General features: G+C 41.3%; 1 long non-coding RNA gene across 3 annotated transcripts in view; it reads left to right on the top strand.

Moving 5' to 3' along the window:
* Nucleotides 1–581: 581 nt before the first annotated feature.
* The window catches only part of LOC309845360, a 138,875-nt gene continuing 119,865 nt past the window's right edge, over nucleotides 582–19,591 (top strand). The window contains exons 1-2 of one of the 3 annotated variants that reach the window (XR_014301239.1): nucleotides 582–1,083; nucleotides 3,396–3,497. This is a non-coding gene — a long non-coding RNA (uncharacterized lncRNA). Of the gene's footprint in view, nucleotides 1,084–3,392; nucleotides 3,498–16,166; nucleotides 16,619–19,591 lie in introns of those variants that run through there. The other 2 variants (XR_014301240.1, XR_014301238.1) reach the window with 2 other exon arrangements.

The raw sequence follows: 19,591 nt of genomic DNA, 5'->3' as shown, positions 1-19,591 counted from the left end.
GTTGGGTCCAATCTCTCCCATCAGGGTTCAAGGTTACGAATCCCATCCACCGAGTCCTGTTTCCCGGGCATTGCCATGCATTAATTAGACGGCAGTTGAGAGGCAGGGCCTTTGCTTAACACTCACGGGCACATCTTAGTAGATCAGCAATTCTCAGGCCGCCCTCTCCCCCATTTCTCTTCCCAAACCGGCCTCCCCCGCGGCCCTCGGAGCGGGCGTGGGGCGGGGGTCCCGGGTCCCGGCGGCGCGGGGGCGCGGGAGGAGGAGCGGACTCTGCCGCGGGCCGTCGGTCAGGTCGGGCGGCGGCGGCGGCGGCTCCCGGGACCTCCGCCCGCAGCCCCCGTCAGAGCGGAGGCAGGCGGCTGAGACCGGCGGGCCATTTGCATTCGCCGGCAGTCATTTTTATACGCGGAGGTAATGAAGTTGTCAGCGGCGCCCGGAGTGTGGCAGAGCCTGATATTCAAATAGACCTGCCCGCCTCGCCCAGCCCCCCGCCCCCGCCGCGGGCCGGCTCGCGAATCCCCGGATGAGCGAATCCCCTCCCGACCGCCGCGGGCGCTTTGTCTGGCGGGTCGCCGCCGCCCCCGCCCCGCGTCCCGCGTCCCGCGTCCCGCGCCCCGCAGCGGCTGCGCCTGGCGCGGCCCCCGGCCCGCGCCCCCGGCCCGGCTCCCCGCCCTCGCCCTCTTCCCTTTCTTTCCCCGCGCCTTTGTCTCCGCCTCCCAACCCCCTTTGTGTCTCTGGGAAGACTCAGCCTCAGACAGCAGCGACCCCACCCGGCCGGCTGTCGGGGACCCCACAGACCCCGAGACGCACGTTTGGGGCAGAAGTTAGTGGCAGTGAGGACGCCACCCTCACACTTGGCATCTTTCCTGCTCCCTTTTCCTTCCCCCAGCGCTCCCCCTTCCTCTTCATCTCCTTCTCCCAAGAAGGAGGACCTGCTGCTGACATTATCACGTTGGCCTAAAGTAGTTCTCTCCCCTTTCTGAATGCGTATTTGTGGTCACTTTTATGATTACAAAACCAAAACCTGTCCACCCGCTCAGGCTGCTAAGAAAAGGCTCTTCAGCAGGTGCGGCAGCACTGGTAAGGAAATGAGGGGGAAACTAGACACACACCTACTTTAAGATAGGTCGTTGTGGGCGAACGCCAGAGCTACTGGGGGGCATTCATCTTCCTGGGCCTCTAGCTGTGCTGTCCGCTGGGGCAGCCACGGGCTACATGTGGCCACTGAGCACCTGAAATGTGGCTAGTCTAAATCTAGATGTGCTGTCAGTGCAAAATACAGCCTCTAAAAAAATAAAGAATGTAAACTCCCAATCATTTAAAAATACTGGATATTGAAAAGACAGTATTTTGGGTATTTTGTGTGAAGTAAAATATATTATTAAAATCTATTAAACCTGTTTCTTTTTACCCTTTTTTAAAAAAAGTGTTATTACAAAGACCATGTAAAATGACATTTGGGGCTCACTTTGTATTTCTTTTGGGCAGTGCTGGTTGAGAGCCTCAAGCCCCAAGCAGCTTTCCTCCAGCCATGTCCTCTCACCTGACTCTGCAGGTGCTTTGGATCAGGGCAGGAAGAGAGGGAAGGTTCTGGGATCTTAAGAATCAGACACCTAAGAAAATAATTAGAAAATCGTTGGGATTATTATTGAAACACTGAATAGAAGCAGAGGCTTAGGTTAGCGTGAACTAGCTGTCCCTTTCCCTTTGTTCACGTTAAAGGGAGCCCCACGCTCCTGTCCCAGTCATGCCACAATTCCATGGACCAGCCGTCCATGTGTCAAGTTGGGCCTCTAGGAGTGTTTTGTGCCTTTTAGGAGTTATTTGTCGGGCACTAAACTTGCTGACATGCCATTTAGAAGAGTGAATACTGTGTATGCACTGTAACTACTATTTCATAAGGATTTTTGGTGTACATTGTTCCTCAGCATGCACAGGCTGCGAGGTAAGGGCTCCCCGAGTGTGCATTGACACGATGCGCTGCAAATGATCCAGGCAAGGGGGCGTCCCCGAGTGTGCACTGACTCCACACTTGGCCATGGCTCCTACAGGGCCTTTATGGTGCAGCTTGCCAATGATCCATGCATTAAAGACTCCCCAAATACACATTGACACAATAGACTGGAGTTGTTTGGGTCTACCATGGCAATGATCCGGGGATAATGGCGGTGTCTTACGCACTTTCACTGAGATTGGAGAGCTCCTGGTCCTAGCAGTAGAGGCAGAACCGAAATTGCCCCAGTTAGGTCCCACTGTGACTCCTGGTGCAGAGTGCATGGGTCTTTGACCTCCTGCATCATGACTCCGTGGCATTGCTAACATTTGTTGATGTTTGCACTGATGTAACTGAGTTCGCTCCCCCCCAAATGTACTTTGCAGTTCAGTACCTGGATGGGGGGGCGGAGTCCATGTACTGTTGGTTTCATCTGGTTAATAATAAGCTAAAGACCTTGGAAAGGTCATATTTAAAGCGAAAAAGTGGTTTAGAGAGAGGAAATTTGGGAGATGCATATGAATTTCGAGTAAATATGGAAAAAATAACTTCAGTCCTGAGAAAATCTAGTTGGCTAAACCAAAATAGATAAAACAAGCAGGTGGTAAGAAGATGGAAGACTCTTCTAGAAATCATAAACATCATATATTTTATAGTAAAATAATTCAAACACTGCCAGATATGAACTAAAAAATAAAACTCTTGGGACCCCTGGTTGGCTCAGTGGGTTAAGCCTCTGCCTTTGGCTCAGGTCATAATCCCAGGGTCCTGGGATCAAGTCCCATATCAGGCTCCTTGTTTGGCAGGGAGCCTCCTTCTGCCTCTGCCTGCCTCTCTGCCTGCCTCTCTGCCTGCTTGTGTGCTCTCTCTCTTTTTCTCTCTGATAAATAAAATCTTAAAAATAAATAAAAAATAAAACTCTCTTGTTTCTTTCTGACTTCTTTACCATTCATTGTTATAACCTCTGTTAATATTTTGGGTATATCTTTTTAGTTATATTTATATCTACATATATATACACACACACACAACTATATGTATCTATTGTTTGTTTACACAAATGGGATAATACTAAACAATACCCTTCAATGCTTTGAATTTTGAATTAATAATATATCTAAAGTCTCTTCTTAACACATTTAATCTCTTGCATTCTTTGTAATGATTGCATGGAATTCCAGGGTATGGATGTGACCATTTAAAACTTTATGTTATTTCAACCATTGCTGCAATGCATATACTTATACATTTGCAGATTTGTGCAAATATGTTCATAGGGTAAATTTTTAGCAGTGGAAATGCTGGGAAAAAGAGATGTATATTTAAAATGTTGACGCATATTTCAAGTTGGCCACTAGAATGATTGTACTGTCTTTTCTTCTTTTTTTTTTTTAAGTAGGCTCCATGACTGGAGTCCAACACGGAGCTTGAACTTACTACCCGGAGATCAAGACTTGAGCTGAGATCAAGAGTTGGATGCTTAACTGACTGAGCCACCCAGGTACCCCATAGAACGATTATACTGTCTTATCCTCTGGCTAATAGTATGTTTGCCTATTTTCCCACACCAGGCTAATACAATGGTTTATCATGGGGAACACCTGTGTGTGAGTGAATTTTCCCAACATGTTTTCTGCACAGCCATATGGTGAGAGCCCAGCCCCGGGGGCTGTGATAAATGCAGTGAGGTGCAGAAGTCAGACCACAAGGCAGGAAGTCCTGTTAGTCCAGATAAAAAGTGATTGCTCCACAAAACACAGCAAGATCAGTTGAATTTTATAATAACCTATCAATATGGGGGAATTAGAATTAAATCACATTAATTCATCATTCAGGAAATATTTGCTGAGAAGTTGTAAGTGACTTTTCCATTGGACTTTAAGCCCCTTGAGAACAAAAGCTTTGTCTTGTTATCTTTGTGGCTTCTACAGATTTATGGGGTGAGGCCTGGCCTAAGGTTGTTTTAATTGTCGTTACTGTTTATTTGCTTGCTCTAATTTGGCCATTTATTATCCACTACATCCTTGGCTATATATGTGGCTCTGTCTGAGGCTAGGGATTCAAGATGGCGGACACTTAATTCTTCTCTCAGCAGCTCACAAAAGGAGAGACAGGGAGATGTAAACCAGTCTGAATATTCACATAGTACGGGCAAAATGAACAATGAGCAACTAACTCTGATGGCGTAAATAGTTTCCTTAAAGTTTATTTGAGCTGGGTCTTGGAAGATGATTAGAGAACTGTTTCCATAGCAACAGGGTAGGCCTTCTAGACAGAGGAAACCACAAAAGGAGGGTAAAGCTTTGTGGGAATGCTGGTGTGAATGGCTCACAGGGAGGAAGGGAGGCAGAAAGGAAAGCAATGCCTACTTACGAGGAGGCATTGAGTCAATCATTCTGGAGCATAAAGGGAGGGAGGTATAAGGAAAAAGTGGGGTTCTTACTCAGGCTCTAAGTCTGAATTGCAGTAGGGCATTCAAAAGTCAGGGAAATCCTGTAGCTTTAAAGTGCCTCATTTGTAAAATGGAACATATAGGCTACAGAGTCTCTAATATATTTCTGAAATTCTGTGGCCTTTGAGCTATAAGATTTGAACTTGCTTGCAAGGACTTTATCTTTTGTTCTATGGGCCAAGGAGCCCTGTGTGATACTTCAGGGTGTTCCTTTACAATGGTAGCTAGTGGCTCGTTATAATTGGGCTGGAACTAACTATCAGGGCCACTTACTGTGATCTCAAGACTGCATACACTTTTTAGTAGTCCCCCCCCCCCAAAGATACTAATGAGAATGAAGAAGAAAACAAAACAATAGCAGGCAGTATAAATTTTTTGATAATTACTCTTCAGATGCAACTAAATCCTATCTTTACGGGAAGTTGCACAGACAACTGCTTAAATTGTTTCTCTGAAGTATATTGCAGAGTTAGATGTCAAGTATTCTGTTTCTTGGATTCATACATTGGAAAAATTTTGTAGGATTTGTTAAGTATGCCATCTATGGCCTCATCTGTGGCAGGGGGAAACATTTGGACTGAGGCAACATCTAAAGACAGAGAGAGCCCTGTGACCTTTTGATTAGAGACCTCCCTCCAAGCTGACACCAGTGCTCTTTGAGAATTATTAGCCAGCTCATCTTGTCCAAAAGAATGAGAGACTTGGTTTAAGTCTGTGCTGACTTCCAGATGAACTTTACGTAATTCCCCTAATTTTTAGGCTCAGGATTTTCCACATTGTATCTGAGGCCATCTAGAAGAAAACAAAATAAACACAGGCAGACTTCCCCTAGGATCAAATATGTGGCACAATAACATCTCTTGTGACCAGGGACTAGCCCAAGATTAGGGAGTTGGATGAAATGATTGAATTATTGAAGAGGGATGTTCTGTCAGCCCTACTGGTCCCTGTTCAGTGTCTTGAATTTTACAAATGAAAGTGCGAGGTCTGAGAGGCTCTGCTGAAACCTCACAGCGTTGAGCCGTCTGCTCCACATGTTGATGTTGGGGATTTCCAACATAGTTTCCCATGAGATCACCTCCTATGTGGAATCCTCTGCAATGACCTCCAAGAGGAACTCCTGACAAAACCAAATTTGTTATTGTCATTGACAGGGAACAATGCCTGGATGATGAGAATAAATTTCCAATTTTCTCAGATATCAAACAGAAGCACAAGGTTATTGAGAGTATGAAGAGAGAGAATTCTTGCTGTATAGGGGTGTAGGTGGCAATCACTAATCATTGTTGGGACTTTGGGGACATGAAATCCTCATTCAGACAACAGTCTTCCATAATGATTTACTCTCAGATTCAAGGAGGAGAGTAAACATTGTTTTGAAGGAATGTCATTGTGGACAAATGTGTCCCTTAACCAGTATGAGACAGAGCAACTGGCGGAGCCCGGCACATGATCATCAGGTGTCTGGAGCTCATGTATTTGTATAGCAGCAAAGATCAGAAGATCCAAAGGATGCATCTGGGAGCCATGAGCAACAGATGAATGTTAGTTTTGAGAGCCTGAATGCTAAGACATCACTCTGGAATTTTTTTATGGCCATGATTTACTAAGATTATTGATATTAACTTTCCAGTATTTGCATAGTTCATATTTCTGAAACTCTGTTGTGATTGTGGAGTTTGACTCCTTCTGGAGAAGCTTAGGAAAGAACAAAATTATATCACCTAGAATTGATGTCGCAAAATTTGTATGTGCTTATGATCTAGCAAAGTAACTAGACCATATCTGGGTGGTCAGTAGGAACTAATCAAATGATGATTCTTCAACGAAGGAAGGACTCAATGTTAGATAAAATATAAAATGGTAACTGAACTGTTCTTAGCCTCGTATGACAGTACCTGCGTATGAAGAGAGAAAGGACCGCAAGCTTAAATATGTAGTTGGTAGGATCTAACTTCTTGTCACTAAAAGTTGAAAAAAGAGAAAAAAAATGCTCAATTTCTAATGCCCATCACATCCTTCAAAAGACCTAATTATAGGAAGACCTCTCAGAGTAGATCTCATTTAAATCCAGACATGTCATGAATTGACTTGCAATCTTAAGTTTCTGTTCTGACAAAATAGATTTGAATAAATCACACATGCTTTGTAAACTGTACTAGTGTCTCAACACTTAAAGCCCATGAAGCTCCTAACACTGAAGTTAAAACTGAGGAGGGAACGAAGAGCCAATAGAAACTTGCAAAAGTCATTCCAAATTTGTGGGGGAGGGGTTGGGGGGGAAACATAGATTGTCAAGATAAAGCAGGAAAGTTCCAATAAGGAATCCAATTTTTTTTTCACCATAGTAGACATATATAGCATCTTCAGTAAATGAAATTCAAATTATATACAGAAGACTGAATTCTTACGAAGGTCATTTAACTGCAGAAGACAGAGCCCATTCTTCACATCATAGAGCTATGGAGAATATAGTGTCATACCCAGAATTGGATTTCTGGTATAAAATGTAAGAGAGCTTGAGGATAAAACCTACATAATAAGTTTTATTTGGCATCAACATTTTAACTTCAGATCTTAAGAGGCCACCCAAACCAGGAGAAAGAAAAAGCAATTCTTCAATGGCCAATGGAGCTGTTTTAAGAAGCACCTGATCTTTCTTCATCTCCTGTTGAATTCAAGACAGTCACTTAGTGTACGTTTTTGCAGGGTAAAAGGTTCTGTGATTGGAGATGCTACTATGATAGTTTTCAAAGTGAGATGAACAGGTGAGACACATCAAGATGCTTGTTAAATTTTAAGGGCAAAACCCTTTATCCCTGAAATCAGCAGTAAAACCTTCCCATGTGATTCTTAAGCACATCCAACTTTGAGACCACCTGTGCTTAGGGTTGCCAGGGTGTGATCTAAAGTGATTGCTTGGGTCCTTTAAATATTGGAAGTTATATGCTGGAGGAAATCAGCATGGTTAAAGAAATATTTCATTTAACATATAAAAACTGCTTTATTATATTTCTTGGTAGAAAAATGGTATATGTTCATTGTAAAAATACAAATGATTTTTTTGGGAAAATATAAAGGATTTTATACACTCTTTAGATTAGTGATATTAACTCTTTGCAAATCATGTTTGTTGCAAATATTTTTATTTGTCATTTGCTTTTTTTTATTACAGGGATTTTACTTTTTTTAAATGAAATAAAATGTATCAGGTTTTCCCTTTTCATTTCTGGCTTTGACTCATGATAAGAAAGAGTGCCATTTTTCCTGGCAATAAAAATCTTTATTATTTTTTCCCCTCTTACTTTTACAGTTCCAATTTTTACATTTAAATTGTTGATCCCTCTGGAATTTAACTCAGTATAAAGAATGAGACTGGGATCCAGCTCTATTTATTTTTTCCAAATGGCTATCTAGTTTTTCCAAGATCATTTCTTGAATAATTTATCTTATTCCCATTGATATAAAATGCTGCTTTTATTATGTACTAAATGTCCATATATACTTTCCGGGCTCTACCATGGTCATTTGATGGCTCCATGCATTTTTGTGCCAAGACCACACATTTTAATATCTCATAACTATTCACTTTCAGAATTTTCCTGGCTATTTGAGTGTTTATTCTTCTAGATAGATTTTAGAATCATTTTTTAAAGGTTCAGAGATGATTCTTTTGGGATTTTCATTAGAATTGCATTTTATATATAGATTAATTTTGGGGGGAGAATTGGTTTTTTCACAATTCTGTGTCTTAGGTGAGAATATTCCTCTGTAGGTGTGTATCACAGATTTTACCTGTGTCGCATTGTGTTTGTTTCTGGGTGTTTCTGTGGGTTTTGGTGGTTTTATGATTAATCATATGATTTCTAGGTATGTGCCACCCTCCGGCATTGACTGTAAGCTCAGAGCTAGATTGTGGTGTTTCAGGGTGTCAGTATGCAATAGAAGCCTACCAAGGGGATCTTCCATGTAACTTCCAGGTTGCGATGAGGCTTTGGGCAGATTCTCCTCTCTAAGCTTCTTTTCCCCATCTGGGAAATAGGAAACCTGGCAAGAATCTGTAAGCATCAGTGATGATACCTGAATCATCTTACATAGGGCTTAGTACTTGGAATCATCTTACATAGGGCTAGCACTCCACTCAGAAATTGGAACTATTTGAGGGCCAGGTTAAGCAGTTCATTTCAGAATTCCTCACAAGTTTGAGATACCATGAAGCTTTCAAAAACATATCCACAGCCAGCAGATTTTTAAAAACTGCTCTTCATGGGGTGCCTAGGTGCCTCAGTCGGTTAAGCGGTTAAGCGTCTGCCTTCGGTTCAGGTCATGATCCCAGGCCTGGGATCCAGCCCTGGGTCAAGTTCCCTGCTTAGTATGGAGTCTGCTTCTCCTTCTGCCCCTCCTATTGCTCATGCTCTCTCTCCCTCTCTCTCTCAAATAAATAAATAAACTCTTTTTTAAAAAAGCTCTTAATAAAAGCACTGTTTTAACACCCTTCCCTCCCAATACCCCTCCTTCTCACGACAGCATATTTCATGTGAATAAGAGAGCTCATCCAGTGACTGTCTAGTTATGAGCATGATCATTGCTGAAAGGTTTGGTCCCAGCCAGATTGCAACAGGAGGCCTGATTCTTTTTCATACACTGTTAATTAATGGTTGCTTGGGGAATTGGGGGAGGGGTTTCAATGTGTTAATGGCTTAGAAAAATACATCTGTGGTACATAGACCATTTGGAGTACCCAGTTAAGAATGATTTGCCACCTATAGGAGAGCTTAAAGAAGGCTTTCACAAACATGGGCATTCAGCTAAACCAATAGTTAGCCCCACATTCTTAATGGCACAATCACCAGCATAACCAATTCAGCATAATGGCCTGTGAATACTGAAACAATTACTTTGGATAATAAAACAACACTTTTAATTTGCTTGACACCAAATTTGACCTATGTGGATCATCTGATGGTGAGGTGAGGGGAAAGGGAGTCTGTTGAGTTCTAAATACATTATAAAGCGATAGCACTTAATGCACATAATGTACTTCAGGTCTGAGATGCTTTAAATGGCTAAGTGGAAAAATGAAACAATTATCAGAATATACTATTGCTTTGGAATTTACCAAATACTTCATAATTTATGTACTGATTGCCATAATTTTCTTAGGAAGAAATGGTTAAACCTTGAAGTTGATGCAATTTGATTAAATTTGCTCATTTTAAACACCTACTGTGGGAAGTGCTATGAGAGATAAAATCAGTCAATTTTTGTTAGGTAAAAAAATAATACTGTGTTCTAGGAGGAAAATGTAAACTGAATTCATTGCTTCACTATCTTTATATCTGTTTTCAGACACTACAAACTGTTTTTATTCTGTGTTTTTAAAAAATTGATTGTTTACATCTTTTTTTTTTTTAAGATTTTATTTATTTATTTGACAGAGATCACAGTAGGCAGAGAGGCAGGCAGAGAGAGGAAGGGACGCAGTCTCCCCACGAAGCAGAGAGCCCGATACAGGACTCGATCCCAGGACCCTGGGATCATGACCTGAGCCGAAGGCAGAGGCTTAACCCACTGAGCCACCCAGGCCCCTGTTTACATCTTTTTAAAAAGTTTTATTTATTTAAGCAATTTCTACTCTCAACGTGGGGCTCTAACTCACAACCCCAAGATCAAGAGTTGCCCACTCTTGTGACTGAGCCAGCCCCTAATTGAGTTTTCATCCAGTGTTTTAAAATTCCTTTGGGAAGTAGGTGAGTTTTAAATCCTAAATAATTCAAAAGCCTCCTTATATATACCTCCTAAGCGGGTGACCAAGACAGCCATCTGTATTTTCATCTCATAGTTTGTTGGTGTAAGCAAGGACCCTTGCTTTTTCATTTGGAAGGAAAAGAGCTGGGCGCACGCTTCTGAGGCACATACTATGTGTATATCAGGGATTCCAGTCGGCCTCTTCAGTTGCCTGATTTCAAAGTAATATTCCTAATGCATTGATGATTGAAATTTGACAATTAATGACTTTTTGCCAACTATTTCTCCCATTAAAAGACAAATGTTTGCTGGAAAATACTATGAGTTATTAGTCATTTACATCTTAGAATGAATTTATAACTATTTTCTTAAAATAAGTAAAGGAGATATTAGAAAGTATGTTAAGGGAAAAAAAATTGATGCTAGCTAAAGTCATCTACCAGATTATAATTAAAAGCCAGATAGTTTATAGAGTCCTTAAAAAAAAGATTTACTTACTTATTTATTTATTTACTGGGGGGCAAGAGAGAGAGAGTGAGCATGTGCCAGCTCAGGTGCACAGGAGAGAGTGGCAGAGGGAGAGAGAATTCTGAGCAGACTCTGTGCCAAGTGCAGAACATGACATGGGGCTTGATCCCATGACCCCGAGATCACAACCTGAGCCAAAATCAAGAGTAGGATGCTTAACCAACTGTGCCACCCAGACGCCCCTAGTGTCCTTTTGTGATAGCAGATTTTGATGCGTTAGAGATAGTGTTATACTGTATATATCTTACTCTTGTTTTCTACTTAGCATTTTTTCTGTTCCTCCAGTGACTGCATACTATTCCAGTGAATGACTTCACCAGAATTATTGTTCTGTTATTCTACTGTTCAACAATTGCATCTTATTGACTTATAAAAGGTTTGCATACTACCTTTTTTTTTTAAAGATTTTATTTATTTATTTGACACAGAGAGAGAGATTACAAGTAGGCAGAGCAGCAGGCAGAGAGAGAGAGAGATAGGGGAAGCAGGCTCCCTGCTGAGCAGAGAGCCCGATGCGGGGCTCGATCCCAGGACCCTGAGATCATGACCTGAGCCAAAGGCAGAGGCTTTAACCCACTGAGCCACCCAGGCATCCCTCCAAACTACCTTTTTATAAATGTATTTGCTTCCTTTTTTTCCTCTTTTTATTTGGATTTTTTAATATTGGGCTTTTCTTCTCTGAAATGTACCTGTACATATAAACACTAATCATTGTTAAGTGGCCCTCTTGCCTTTTCAGGATTGGGGGCTACATGTAAAGTGTCCTACTTCACTGCTGTTCCAAGTGTGGTCTATGGACCAGTGCATGTCTGTGAACCGTTTGTTACTGATCCACAATGAGAAAAATACATAAATTGAGAGGAAGTGTTTAGATATTAAAACTTCATAGTGATTTGACATTGTTGCCCCATCCAAGAAGTAGTCAGAGGATTATCTTAGAGAGTATTGAGCAGGCTGAGCTCTGAGTCTTGTGTGGTGGGAATCTGTAGGCGTATGGAACTCTGTATTGGTCCGTGGCAGATTGCACAAAATAAATAAGCCAACAAACCAGTTCTTCACTTTGCACAGGCTGAGAAACACTCTCATAGATCAGAGTAGAGAGCGCAATTACCTGGGGTCTCAAAAGCTTGATAAACTCTCACAGCGGGGAGGATAGGACAATAGTCAGAAGACAGGCTTGGTTCACATCCCAGTTCTAACTTCTATTTAGCAATTACTAAAATTACTGAAATGCTCTGTGCCTTGGTTTCCTCATCTGTAAAAACAAGAGTAGAATTAACTTCATAAAATGATCCTACAGAGAAACAACTTCGCACACTGCCTGGCCTGTATTAAAGGCTTAATAAATGGAAGCTACTGTCATTATGTCATTAAACAGTACCCAAGCAGAAGTTTGGGAAGGATTCCTTTATGAATTATTAATTGCAAAACATACAGCTCTCCTCCTTTCTGATGCCTAAATATGATCCCAGGGCTGTTTGTGTTTATCTTCTACAGAGGACGGGGCCACATCCCCTGCCAGGCAGCCTGGCTCAGAGCTGATAGGCCAGGAAATCTCAGACCCTTCAGAACACTCATCTCCTCTCCTTCCTGCACTGCCACCAACTCATCAAAAGCTCTGAGTGCTTATCTCACAATTGCCAGATGTCTATCTATTTGGGATTGTCCTGAGTTTTACTACCTTGTCCTGTTTACAATCCACATGGGCACACAATGGCCCTGTGTCTGTCTGAGACCATGTAGGAGACATGTATCCACACCAGCACACCAGGATCTGGTGGGTGTCTAGTCCTGTCCCTGCTGTTGACCCACTCGCTACCCTGCAGGCTTAATGTAGCACAAGAGCCAGAAGAGTGTCAGGGTTGATGTTGAAGATCTGGATTTTTATCCTGACTTTGCCACTTATGCTCTCTGAGCCTCAGCATCCTCATCTGCAAAATGGGGCCATAACACTAACTCTACTGTACAGCTCAGGCGACTAAATGAGATAAGCCTTTGAGAAGTGCTCTGTTGAATAATAAAAGCAACTTTCCTCCCATCCTTCCAGGGTTAGTTATATGCCTTCTCTTTTCCTGATTTGTACTGTGCTAAGTGTGCAATGCCTCACACAATGTGCATTTCCCACTAAAGCATATGTTTATAAAGGCAGGGAATTGTCTATTTTATTTATTGTTCTATTCCCAAGTTTTAGAAGAGCGCCTAGGGCTAGCGGATGTTCAATTAGTACATGTTGAACAAATTAATTAAAGTGAATTATATAGTCATGTTTTCTGCTGTCTCCTTTAGGAGACTTTCAGCTCTGAGCAGCAGAAAACCCTGACTCAACTTGCGAAATCAGTGAGGACATCTATTATTTCATATAACTAGAAGTTAGAAAGTAGAGAGGTTCAGTGGTTGGTTAATTTGATGGCTCACTAACATCATGCCTGGTCCAGCTCCTTCTCATCATTCTGTTCTGTCATTTTCAGGCTAGCTGATCTCATAGTCATAAATGGCTGCTACCGTTGGAGGTACCATATCTGGACACAGTCATATCCAATGGAAATTGAGAGAGCCTCTCCCTTCTTTGGATATCCTTTCATGCAGAAGCCCAGAAACCCTTCAGCTGACATTTGCTCGCTTACACACCTAAACCAGTCACTGGCCTGGATCAGTTAGGATTAATCCTGAGTTACGCGTGGGAAGGGCAGATGTCTGAACTGATTCTGGCCTTTGCCAAAGAGGAAGAACAGAGGGTAGAAAACTGTGTTGGATATACCTGGTCTTTGGAGGCTTAGGGGTAAAAAAAAAAAAAAGAATGATTAAGCAAAAATTAATTAAACAAGTGCACAACCAAGTAGCTGTTTATGTTATATGCAAATTAAGGCTGGGATAATAAGTGAAGAGAGAATTGCATTTTGAGAATTGGAGGACTGCACCCTACCCAGCTTCCTGAGTCAAGTACAAATATGTTTAGCGTTGCCAACCGGTTGTGTCAAAGCAGGTGCTTAAATGCAAGATGAAGTAGAATAAGATATATTTTGCAATGTGGCAGTGTCTCATGGATTAGGTTAGAAATTAGGACCCACTGTTCTTGCTGCGGTATAATCTCACTAATGCTTCCTCAATGAATTCAAAGCACACACTAATCCACTTGGCCAGGCTAGGTTAGTGTTGTCTCTGGTATTTTCAAGGGAAAAATGGTTTGCAAAGGAAATGAAGAGTTCAGTAGGAGTATAGGGAAGTGTTAAATTATTCTTAATATTCTGGCATAGGAAATATTGTATGTAAATAATATATTTGTAAAAGATTTTATTTATTTATTTATTTGTCAGAGAGAGAGAGAGAGCAGGTGCATGCACAAGCAGGCAGAGTGACAGGCAGAGGTGGAGAGAGAAGCAGGTCCCCGCGGAGCAAGGAGCCCGAAGTGGGTCTCGATTCCAGGACCCTGGGATCATGACTTGAGCTGAAGGCTGTGGCTTAACTGACTGAGCCACCCAGGTGTCCCTGTATGTAAATGATATTTATTGGCTTATTTAAGCAGGTCCATGGAACCTATACTTGACACATTTAATGGCTTGTGGTTGTGGGTACTACATGTATTTGGAATTAACCAAACCAGTACATTCTAAAATACTTTGTAATGCAAATACTCTTAATTTGGCCATTGCCATTCCTGCAGTTAGCTTAGATTTGTGGGTTTTTCTTGTGTCTTAAAACCTCAGATACTTAGTGGTAATTAGACTACAGGAAGCTAGCTCCTCCTTCTGGTGCCACTATTGTGAAAGTTGCTTAGGGTCAGCTGTAGGTCCACATTTAGTGGAAGCTGTTTAGGGCACAGAAGCCAAGTGTAAAGGGCTGGGAAGCCAAAGCATCTGTATACAAAGGCAAGTTTGGCTACTTATCTGTGTGACCACACAGAGATTTCTACTAACTCTCCTTGTCTTGGTTTCCCCATCCGTAAAATGGGAATAATAGTACACATAGTGCTGTGATGATGAATACGTGAATTAGTATATAAAATTCTTATAGCAGTGCTTGGCTTACAGAAAGTATTATAAAAATATTTTCTATTTATTATCATATTTGAATATATGAACTCAATATGAATAGATTAAATCATATCTATTATGATTTAAAGGACAACGTTTGGCCAATTACAAATCACTTTCTTTCTAGGTCCCTTGAAATGCAACATGTTCCTCAGTGCATGTGCAAATTTTGTCTAGCATGTCTCGGATAGGACAGTCATATTATAGCTGGGTGGCATTGGATGCAACAGACTTAAATAAAATTAACTACTCAGTTACTTCTCAAGCAGTTTTCAATGATTTTATTCCAATGTATAATGATGGGCATTCTCACTTTTGCCTCCCCCTGAGTTAAACATAGTAAACATTTAATATATACTTACAGCACTGAACTAAGATAAAAATTACTGTTTAGGCTTGAACCAAGTTGACTTACTTTTGTCATCTGTTTAGAAATTATCATTACTTTGCCAGAGAGCCAGAAAAAAATTGAATAACAACCTATTTTTATTTCTTTTTTTTTTTAATTTTTAAAGATTTTATTTATTTATTTGACAGAGAGAAATCACAAGTAGATGGAGAGGCAGGCAGAGAGAGAGAGAGAGAGAGGGAAGCAGGCTCCCTGCTGAGCAGAGAGCCCGATGCGGGACTCGATCCCAGGACTCTGAGATCATGACCTGAGCCGAAGGCAGCGGCTTAACCCACTGAGCCACCCAGGCGCCTGAATAACAACCTATTTTAAAGTAAAATTCTTCTACATGAAGTATCCCAATTAACCCCTGAAAGGGGTTAGGATGTATCTGAATTTACCAATGAATTGAGTGATCCTCTGTTTGCCTTCGTGGATCTGGGACTTTAATCCTCTGTTAAGGGTGTTGGTCTAATGTGGGCATGTAAGTCACGTGTTCTTATCCATATAGTTCTGAGTAGCCTGAAGTTTATAGATATTGGAGAGTTGCTTTGTATCCTATATTCAAGCTGGGAGTAAAGGGAAAGCAATTGACTTCTTGTCAGTTTCTGGAATTCTTTCTCTCCATCCACACAGCAAAGCATTGTCTCATCTTAGGTTCTAGCTTAGTCTGCAAGAGGAAATCAGACACACTCAGAACACCATTTATGGCCTTCCCACATGGAGCTTTCTAAGAAAAGTTAGGAGCTTATTAAGGCCTTAGGAAGATACTGACATGGCGGTTCATCTCTAGCTCCATGTGACTCTCTGGATGTCTATGACTCAATCCTTTCATTGATCCTTTCTAGAGTGAATTTGAAAGTGGAATCTCCTCGAAGTTCTGCCCCCAAGTTATAGTGCCCCCAAATTCTGACTCAGCATTCCTATCTGTTATAGACCTTCCATGTTTTCCTATGGTACTTATCACAAATTGTCCTTTCTATTTCTTTTCCTGAGTGTTTGCAGGAATGAGTCAGAGCTTTCTCGTAATACGTGAGCAGCCCAGAGGAAAATGCCGTTATTTTAAGAGCTAGCCAGGAATTCCTTTCAGGGAGGAGACTGTCTACCACCTTAATGGAAGCATTTGGCTGAGAAGATAAGACCTCCAGAGATAACCTCAACAGTCTGGAGCTACAGGAGGAGAGAGCAAGTTGCTGTGTGAAAGTTTACAGGGATTGTGAATATGGGAGAGCAGAGGTGAGAGACTAAATAAGGCAGAAAGCAAGATGGTGGCACGCGTTGGATCTGATGATAGACTTTTAAGGACGGAAAGAGTCTGTTCCACATGAATACTGTTTCTGTGTGGTGTTTTGGCAGAAATCAAGTAAAAGGGGTCACCTTTAAAATCTTGGTTGGCATGGGGCAGCCATAGGACGTGAGAGACAGTGGGGTCAAGAATCCGGGCCAGAGAAGTCACTGGAGAGAGAAGTAACTATGTAAATATAATTTCTCCGGAATCTTCAGGAAACTAGGGGAGAGCATCAGACTTCTCATAGGATGTGGGGTGGACACTTGGGCCAGTTTTTTATTTAGATCTCAAAGGAGGTAGTGACTTCAGCTGAAAGCCTTGTTCTATTTGTACCAGGGACAAAAGTGGTTTTTAGTTGAAGAATTTTTGCTGTACTGTTATAGAGATGAATGAAACCTTAAAGTAAATTGTATGACTTATGTGTCTTATAAGAAGAAAAAACATATCAATAGCATTTCAAAAAGTTATTTTAAAGGATTTCCTTATTCTAATGGATAGAGATTGCCTTTGGATAATATAGATATTCCAAATATTTAAAGAAGTTATCCGAAGCGACGTAGACATCAATTAGAGTTCTGTAATTAGAATTATAGAAGCTTCCTACTGCAAAATAGAGGGCAATATTTCAATATTTCAGGTTTACTGTGCTGTTAGAACACAGTATCTGATGCATTTTCATATACCATGGCTTTAATAATTCTTTCTAACTAACCATTTTGATAGATATTTAATAGTTTCTTAATTAATGTTGGAGTAAAACCCATTTATATTCATGTTCATTTCCAGTCCTCCTTCTCTCCAGGCAAAGTCTGTCTGCCTCCTGCACACACTACTACCCAAACCAGTAATGACACAGAATCCAATCAGAAAAGCAGCATAAAGATGAAAGGTCTTACCAATGAGAAGTGAACTTGCTAAAGTACACCTTTCAATGAATTTGGACAAAACTGAAAAATGTTGTTGATATCAGGTCCTTAGGCTGATTACTGAAGTGTTCGATTTTTCAGTATGTCAATTCATCACTGTCTACCTGGTTATATTTAACACTTTCTCCTGTTTCCAGTGTGTCTGCTGAGATAGGCAATCGCCGTCACATGATATCTACCTCTCAGGAAGGTCAGCAGACCATTTGGGGGGCCGTGGTTTCAGCTGCCTCAATTCTTTCTCAGGTAGTGCTGACAGCAGATGGAGCCTCAGTGTCTTGCAGGATCTAAAATATTAATAAGATTAGGGCTTTTATCCTTCAAACAGTTTAGCCTTTCCTTTTAGAAGCTCTGCAAAAATGTCTAATCTGCTAATTTATAACACTGGCTCTTCAGGAAGACACCAAAACACCGCTTTGTACCAGAGTCCTTCCTTTTTGTTTGCGCAAGTGCTGGTTCACATATTAAATCACTCTCATTTTTCAGAGACACTTGGATGAGTTTAATTCCATTTTGAGATGAGAGGTCTTGGGGTGCGTTTTAATAAATAGTTGATGGAAATGTTAGCCTTGGGGGTCATTCTTATTTACAAAATTAGGGATGGCGTCTCTGAGGCAGGCTTAACTTTCTGGACGAATCAGGGTTTTACAAATGTGGGCGGTACTCTCATGAGCCAGGTTCGCTGTACTTTCCAGAACATGGTGATCCATGGTTTTATTTTTAGAAGCACTGATTAAATTGCAGTGCACTGCTGTGTGATATCAATTAAAATAACCATTGTCTATTCAATAGTGTGTGTGTGTGTATAAAGCAAAATTCACTTTTGTGCGTATATCCTGCAAAAAATGCATTTATCATACAGTGTGCATTTCAGATATTTTTGTAAAAGACAGTAATGGCATTAGTTTAGCTAACCCATTCTAGTTGGGCAATGAGCATCAATTTTGTTAATTAAGAATTTTAGGTTCTGGGGGCGCCTGGGTGGCTCAGTGGGTTAAGCCGCTGCCTTCGGCTCGGGTCATGATCTCAGGGTCCTGGGATCGAGTCCCACATCGGGCTCTCTGCTCAGCAGGGAGCCTGCTTCCCCCCCGTCTCTCTGCCTGCCTCTGCCTACTTGTGATCTCTCTCGCTCTCTGTCAAATAAATAATTAAAATCTTTTAAAAAAAAGAATTTTAGGTTCTGTAAATTTATAGTACAATTACAATTTACTTCGTATGGAAGAGGGTCTTTGCCCCATGCCACCATTAGCAAAATGCCCACTTTTATTATCTGCTGACCATTTCAAAGGCAGATGAATTTTAGAGGAAGAATCACCATTTCTTCTATTGCTTTGAAATTTTTCATTATATGTTAATTGTTGGTCAGCAGAATGCAACCATGAAGACTTTTGACTTAAATCAACTTTCTCTTCTCTTCTCTTCTTTTCTCTCCTCACCTCTTCTCGCCTCGCCTCTCCTCTCCTCTCTCTGTCCCTCCCTCCCTCCCTTCCTTCCTTCCTCTCCTCCTTTCTTTCTAAGAAAAAGCCAATTCATCAGGTAGGGAAGGACTGCCTTTTGCAGTCTCAGGTCCTGCCAGAGACAAATGACTGTAAAAATTTAAAATCAATCATTAACAGATTAGCTGTTGGTCCAAAGTAAATAGCAATCAGCTTATTAGGCATCAGGCAGAGTGAGATAAAGGGGAAGAAGTATTGAAAATGAGGATGTTGTCTGGGGCTCTGCTTGGGGGCAGCACACAAGGAAGCTGCTTCTTTGAGACTTTAATTACAAATGGAAAACAAGGTAGTTAGCTGAGTAGGTTGAATCTCTGGTTGTGTTAAATAGAGTCCTGTGGTTTTCTGTTCTATGTCATGGCTTTATTCACCTTGATTAGCATGAAAGTTGGCTGTGCTCCCTGGTTGTTCTCCTCTTTGCCTTCTGAGCAAGATCTGTCAACTGCTGTTCAGTTGACACTACAAAGAAATTGTGGCTGAGAGTCCTTAGTTTCAGGAACTGGACCTTTCCTACCCCTTTGCACATTTAGTTCAGTCTCATTATTGGTTGGGTTGAAGTTGGGAAGTGAAGGGGCGGTTCATTAGCTGCTTCCCTTCCAGCTTTAGGTGGATGAGCTGCCATTTGGCAAATGCCACAGTAATAATAGCGTAACATAATGTAATCATATGACAATGTATGTAATGTAATAATGTTGCAAGCAAGCTCCACCAATGGACACTAAAATCAGAGGTGAAGGTTTGAGG

The sequence above is a fragment of the Mustela nivalis genome (assembly GCF_964662115.1).
Source record: "Mustela nivalis genome assembly, chromosome: 12".
NCBI lineage: Eukaryota > Metazoa > Chordata > Mammalia > Carnivora > Mustelidae > Mustela > Mustela nivalis.
Note: the sequence above shows the minus strand (reverse complement) of the source record. Positions and strands in the feature narration are given on the sequence as shown.